The sequence below is a fragment of the Ischnura elegans genome, chromosome 5 (assembly GCF_921293095.1).
Source record: "Ischnura elegans chromosome 5, ioIscEleg1.1, whole genome shotgun sequence".
NCBI lineage: Eukaryota > Metazoa > Arthropoda > Insecta > Odonata > Coenagrionidae > Ischnura > Ischnura elegans.
In genome coordinates this window covers 123578025-123585419 of record NC_060250.1, presented here as the reverse complement: position 1 = coordinate 123585419, position 7395 = coordinate 123578025, and positions in this window count along the sequence as shown.

The window sequence follows — 7395 nt, the reverse complement described above, 5'->3', positions numbered from 1 at the left end:
GTATCCTTGTCCTTGTATCCCCCCAGAAAGATATCCTGGGTCTGCCCATGAAAGCGATAGCTATGAAATCTGTTTTCGTTTGGATTACAATGAGAAGCTGTCCATCCATCGCTTGTTAGCCTGAAATTTTTTTGTTGGTTTTCTAATGGCCAGCTTATCGTGATGTATTTAAATCGGTGGTAAATTAATGGAATGATACATCCGCAAATAAAAAGTTTTACGATCTAATATCTTCTCTCCAAGGCGAGGCATTGGCGATGATTGCTTCTATTCCTTTCGGCAAAGTGCATTATACATCCTCCTGGGGAGAATTAAACGATTTTTTTCCCTAATTCTCTCATTCCTTGGTTTTCATTTTTGGATAAGATGTTTTCGTTTTCAGAAATTTTTTATGTATAAGCAGAGTTAAGACATTTTATGTCAATATTTGCGGAAATCTTTGCAGCCTTAAGGAGATTGAAAATTCCGGATTTGGGAGAATTTATTTTATTCCGCTTGGCCGCTTGCGTTTTGAATTCAGAGACAATATTCCAATTTGAGGGAACGCTAAGTGGAAATATGTATCATTCGATAACGGATATAACTAATTTAGGAAATGAACAATTTATAATTCTGTAAACATCTAGGGGAGCTGTCCACAGATCTACTCCCTCTATTTCTCGAGGTAATTCTAAATTTTCACTGTTCTTTCAATTTTCACAAATCCAGTACTCGTTTTCGAAGTCAGTTGTAATATCCGAGGTCATAATTACACTTCCAAAAATTCTCATTTGCGTCTCGCCAATTTCAATTTTGATAGGTCACCCCCCGTGGAAATATTATTGTGTTGGATCTATTTCCTAGGATTCTTCTTGGTAGGCGGAAATCATTGTCTAATGTGATCGTAGGCGGTACCTAGGGGGTGGCACGGGGGCGCGTACCCCCCCTCCCCCCCAGAACCTATAAATATGTATGTGCAATATTTCAGTGGCATAACTATGGGGGGGAATGCGGGGTTGTATCCCCCCCAAAGCCTTTTTGAAATAAAAAAAATATTTAAATATCTTTTCTGGATTTTACATATAATAATAACTTCATCCTCTTAAAATTGAATTTTATATGCCAAAATGATGTAAAATGCTTTTTCAAACATGTTGTTTTTCAAAATTTTTCCTCACCTCCCAGTTTCTTGGGGGAAAATGCGTTTGAATATAGTCCTCCACTTTAATTTTACCATGGGAATTTTTGGAAAAAAAGAGGGCACTATATTCAGACATTTACCGTAATAGACTTTCTCGGTGCCTGCTTTGTCTCATTGTAAGTGTTCTTTTATTTGCTATGAAGGGGTCACCTGATCCTGTTGAGTGTGCTGACTATTTAGGCCTAAAGGAAACAGCATGCAGAGGAATAGAGAGAATTCCAAGCGCTCGTGTCCGCAGGAAGACGGTAAGATTTCATTTATTCCTCTAACAATGATCTTAATTTCATTCTGTTAAATCATTATTTCCGTAAAAAATGTAATAGGTTGATGAATTTTTGAGTTCAGAAACATTTTCTAGTGATACAGATAGGTATATTAATTTTGCGCTACTTTCGTATTCGGGAACCTCCAGAGAACCTAAATAATTGAGTTTGAAAATACATATGCTCACTTTAAAAAATTTCCTGAAAAATTGATTCCACCATAACCAACCATATGATATGCCAATTTTTTCAACATTGCAAAACCTTGATTTCTAGCTGAATTAAGGTACTGGTTGCCTCACAATGACAACAGCTTTTGCTTTGATTCTGTTCGTATTTCTTTTTGAAACTTCATTTCCATTAAATCCGATACTCATGTAATATGAAATTTGAATAATGATATTTTAAATATTTACTTTGCTGCTTCCATTTCCCATTGCATTTTAGAGGTTGTTGTTCATTTTTAACCTTCCCTTCTGGTTATTCGGTGGCAGTCATGCCCGCTCAAGTCATTACATCCTCGGAGACCCCATCTGTCGGAAATTATGGATTTCTGTTCTTATTGTCAATGTTTCTATATATTTTCCTGAATTTGACGTAGATACTTCTATATTTCTTTCTTTTTGATTCTTATGCTTATAATGTGATACTTTGACTCTGCGTGATCTTGAGAATTTACTTTGTTATTTCAATTAAACCTGAAGACATAATTTTAATTCACTTTTAATATTATAGACTCTTCTCCGCAAAAGTGTTGTCCCTAACGTGAAATCCATATTTTTAATTTCTGTTTTTATTCTTTTTGAAATAATATCATCACATTAGTTGTTCTGGATTCAATATTGTTTTCTAATTCCTAGAAGGTTATATATATATTGTAATGGTTCAACGTCAGTTGCCCGGATGAAAAACCAAGAAAACCACCCATAAATGATAAACCTCCTTAAGTTGCCAGCCAGGACGATTTATGGAAAGATTTAAATTAGCATTACAATAAATGCGGGGGATTCCTGTTCGCAGCTTATTTCGTGGTGAAGAGATCCTAATTGGGGTAAGGCACGGGACGAATCGATGGCAGGTGAAGGAAAATAGGTTTCGTAGGAATACCCAAAGAAATGCAAGGACCCTTTCATTCAGCATTCACACAAATATATTCAAATATAAGAAACATCTTACATGAGATATTTAACCAGATGAGTGAAAATGATTGGGTTAGTGATGAATGGATGAAATAACAAATAATTTATGCACTTGGCATTTGAAATTACCATGAAATAAAAATAATAAAAAATATTTAACAAAAGTCAAAAATATATGCCGTTAAGCGGACTCGTTTCAATTATTAGACTTCGTTACACTTTTTAATATCTGGGAAGTAATAAAGTCTGTCCCAATTGCACATTTAAGTTCCGTTGCTGACTAATTTTGAGAATCACGAGAAAAATCACTGAGGCGTCGATGAATTTCACAAGGTGCCTTAACAGTGGCGTATTGCTGCATACGGGGACAAGTACATGGACACAGGGGTGGTATCACTAGGGTCAGGGCAATGTAACTTTACGTGACCTGCATGACCACCGGATGACTCCGTTCCTTGGTGCCGTGGTTCGGGCTGGACGCAGGCTCGTCTATTTCTGTGCGGCCTCCTATTTTTCTTGGAGACGGCAATGTGCACGGCCTGGCTGCCCCTGGAACCTCCTTGGCGACCACCTTCGGATTTCAGAGTCGATCCTCCGACTTGGCTTCCCGTCTTCTACGCCGATCGCTGCCTTTCGCCTCACTTTTTCTCGTAGTGCACAGTCAGCAACACGATTTACAATTCTCTCTTTTTTCTTCGGTGCGTTCAGCTTTTATTCACTCCCATCGGGGAGTGAGGGTTTCCGATGCACACGCAACACATACACAAAAAAATAGGGGGAAACCTTGGGCCATTCAACGGGGCTGACTTCCACTCACACCGACTCACTCATCCACTCCACCTTGCATACTTGGGTAGGAAAAAGGGGAGGGGGAGGATGGGAAACGGGTGAGGACGGTGAACAAGGGAATAAAAGCTAGGGTTGGGACGGCCGTAACCGTCACAATATATATAATTTGCAAAAGATTGCACTTGCTAGATATTTTCAGTAATATAAACGAAGTCCTCCATTAAGTCATAATAAGCTCATAAATGAAAACGTCACTAGGCTCACAGATATTTTTTTAAAATTTCATGAGTGCCCGATCACATTTTTCCATTCTTTGAAGATTACAATGCATAGAAATATTTCCGATTAAATCCGAGTTGATAAATTTTTAATCACACCCTCTTGCATTTTTAAATTTATATAACTTTTAGACATTAAAAAAATCACATTTTATATTATCTTCCTTGATATTATATGTATTTTTCTTACAGGTAACTCTTTCGGTAGCCCCTTTGTTGGATTGTATATTTTATTTATTTTTTTAAAGGTGTAGCTTGTGGACAACAACACAGCGCTTGCTATGGCAACCCCATGGAGAGGAAAAGCGTCCATGATGTGGACACCTGAAGGGAGATGGTAGCTCAGAAGACTGAAGAAGAAAGGAAGAAAAGCAATGTCTAAGAAGAATGGAAATCAGAAGATTAGAAGAGAGAAGATGTCGAGGCCGAAGGTAGTTGCTTTTTATTTCGTGCTTTTTTTTGTCGATATTGTTGTACAGGGTCGGTTCATATTTTATTAATGTTATGTATTTTTTCCAGCGGTGGTTTAGTTTTGGAGCAGGAGAGTAGGGATTTTGCATTGCGTCTTTACGTCGATTAGAAATAACTCAGATTAAGCAGGTCTTCATTTATCGTGGCCACGATTCCGTTTAACGGCATTCGATCGATTCAGGCGTATATACTCAAGTATTTAGGTAGGCAGGGCTGTGTGAATGGATGAATGTGATTTTATGAATGGGTGAATGGAATGTGATTTATGAATAGTATTTATAGTAGTTGTAGTTTTGATTGGTTTTAATTGCTAATAATGTTATGTGTAGTTTTTGTATTCTTAATGATTACGCATGTAGGTGGTAGTGTGGTGCATTTCCCCCTCAAATCCAAACTGTTCCCTCATCGTAGGGAGGGGGTGTAACAGGGATCAATCATTCATCTGGACCAGTAGGAAATGCCAAATGTGAAGGCTTTTTGATGTCATGCGAATATGACTTATCCCTGGCTAAAACAGTTGGTGCATTTTTGTTTTGTAAATGTAGGTATACGTGAAACTTTTAAGGAAAGTAATTGATATGCATCTGTGATTTATATTACATTTTACTTCATTATAAAATTTATATATAATTGCTCTTTATATTGTATAATTGTGGTGCCTCCAAAATTTAATTTTTTGCATATTTGTGTATATTTATGAACAGTGTCTGTTTGTATATTTTTTGACAAACGCCATATTTTTTCTAGCAGTATTTGAGTTTTGGGGCAGGAGAGTAGGCATTTTATATTGTATCTTGACGTCGAGTAGAAATAAGTCTGATTAGGCAATTCTGCATGCATCGTGGTAACGATTTCGTGAACTATTTGATAATCTTCTGTGATCTTTATTACATTCCATATGATTGCAAATTTGTTTTATTTATACTTATTATACTGTTAAATATTGGCTTGTTTGGAATGTGGTTGTTTTTTATTTCATTTTTATATATATTATTTCTTTGACCCATTGTCATTTGTCTATTTGGTGCTTTGGCGTGATTTAAAGGTTATTAAATTATGCTCTTAAAAATGCTATTGAAAATGTTAATATATTAAGCCTGTAATTGTTCTCAATGACTTAATACGAGTGAAGGAAATTACATAAATTTTTGTATACATCTTACTATATTATCTAAAAAGTTGTATAAAATCAAATACATATGGTAATTTATTTGCAAATAATGTTTAATTTAAACATTCTACATTAAATGTTTGTGAAAATTAAAGTACTGGAACAAATCCAGTAAAACTAAATGGCATTTAATTATTGACTATATTTTGCAACTGGTATGTCAGTGTAAAATCCATGCGAATAAAAGGAAAATATTCTTAAAGCTTCCAGTGATGTGCACTGAGATTGGACTTATAATATGCAAAAAAATACTGTCGTTATTAAATTCGTTATTTGTATTAACGCAATGTATCACCAAATGTATAACCCAAATATCCTTGTCTATAGTAAGAGGAGTATTGATATATGAGCCGTATATCCATGTTATTAGATGGGTGGCAATGGAATGAATTGGTATTACATATTGTCCTCTCGTGGACAGCTGGACAAAGGGCTACTCAGATTTGGGATATCGGCTGACGCTGAGGGATTCTGGACTGCGAAGATGTTCCTCTCGGTGGGGCAGTATCGGTGAGAAATAAAAGATTCGGAGTTTGCCGGTTTGAGTAGGGTAATTTATACTGAGGCTCTTGGACAAGAGTATCTTTCTCCTCTCTCGGATTCTCCGGGTCAATCTACGAACTTTCCTTGCACGGACCCCCAGGCACCCGCTAGGCGGACCCGAGTGACTGATGAGTGGAATCGCGGCACACGGATGTCTCCCCGTGCGTTCTAGAACTATCCACTCGTGGGCAATTCTATTTTAATAAGCGCACTCGCACCAATCGAATGTTCCAGGCACTCATGCATTAAACAAAAAAGAGTATATAAGACGGACCAAGTTGACTAGAACAATAGATAAGCCTAAATAAAGATGAATTGTAGATCAGGAATTAGAAGGTTAATTAAGATTTCTTGGCTAAAAGAAGATTGAATTGGGATTTTTCCACAAGACACCTTGGCCTGGAGGTCAACCCAGTCCTTATATATATCAACGAAGCCCTCTGCCATTAAAGGAGGAAAGTCCTGAATGCGGCCAAATCAGCAAAGCGGATAAGCAGCATGAGATTTTTTTGGATACGTGGAGGTAAAATTTTAGTGAGGAAAGCTGAGAATGAACCCGTGCATGTCTTGAATTAACTTAATGACATTAGTCATTTGTGACTCGTGATGTCGTTCTCCTTTTGTAGTCATGTGTTCCTTGAAGATGCAATCTCTACAATCCATTAAAACATTCATAGTTTGAGAAGCAAATATGATTAGTTTGTTGCGTACTTACATAGTTTACCCCATATACCAGAAATAATAAAGTTTTCTGACATTTGGATAAGTATTTATGAAGCAATTGCCTATCAAACGGAGGGATACAATTGTTTTGCCAAATGGAAACAACTTAAAAAGAGCGGGAGGGGTAATTGCATATGTGCATATGTCTCAAGCATGTATTCATGCACAGCTGCCTTGCAGATGCCCTGGATCCGGAGGCAATGGCAGGTCACAGCAAAATGTTTTGTATATTTCCAGGCGCGATGGTACATTCAAAAATACCTACGAAATTATTAAATATTAGTTCTGCAGTAATATATTGGAAAATTTATTTTAGTTTTCTTAACGGCAAGTACCTACCTTCTTAATGGTGGAGACCCACTTTTTTGCAGTGGGAAATCTTTTGCAAATTTCTTCCCATACTCTGTGAAGAGCATGCACTTTGCAAGTGATGTTAATCATTTTAGGGTAGAAAAAACACCAAAACTTTGGCGGCTTTAACCATGTACGCTGCTCCATCGGTTAAGAGAAGAAGCAAATTCCCTCTAGCACTATTATCTCCAAACAAGGAAGCGTTAAACAATTGGTGGGTACATTGCAATAAATAAGGTGAATATGCGGTAAAAACTCATCAACATAAGTTATGCCGTTAATTAATTTCAGTTCCAATTTGAATTTGCTCGCATTTCAGCAAACATTTCACCATACCAAATAAGGCATCATTACTTACTCAAAGATTCGTCAATGCAGCAAGCGACTAGTTTCATTATTTACTCTTTGAAGTTCCTAGGATGTTATGAGGCAGGTAGGGCTTATTGGGCTCATCTGGTGTCAATTTTCTGACCAATATGTTGCACAC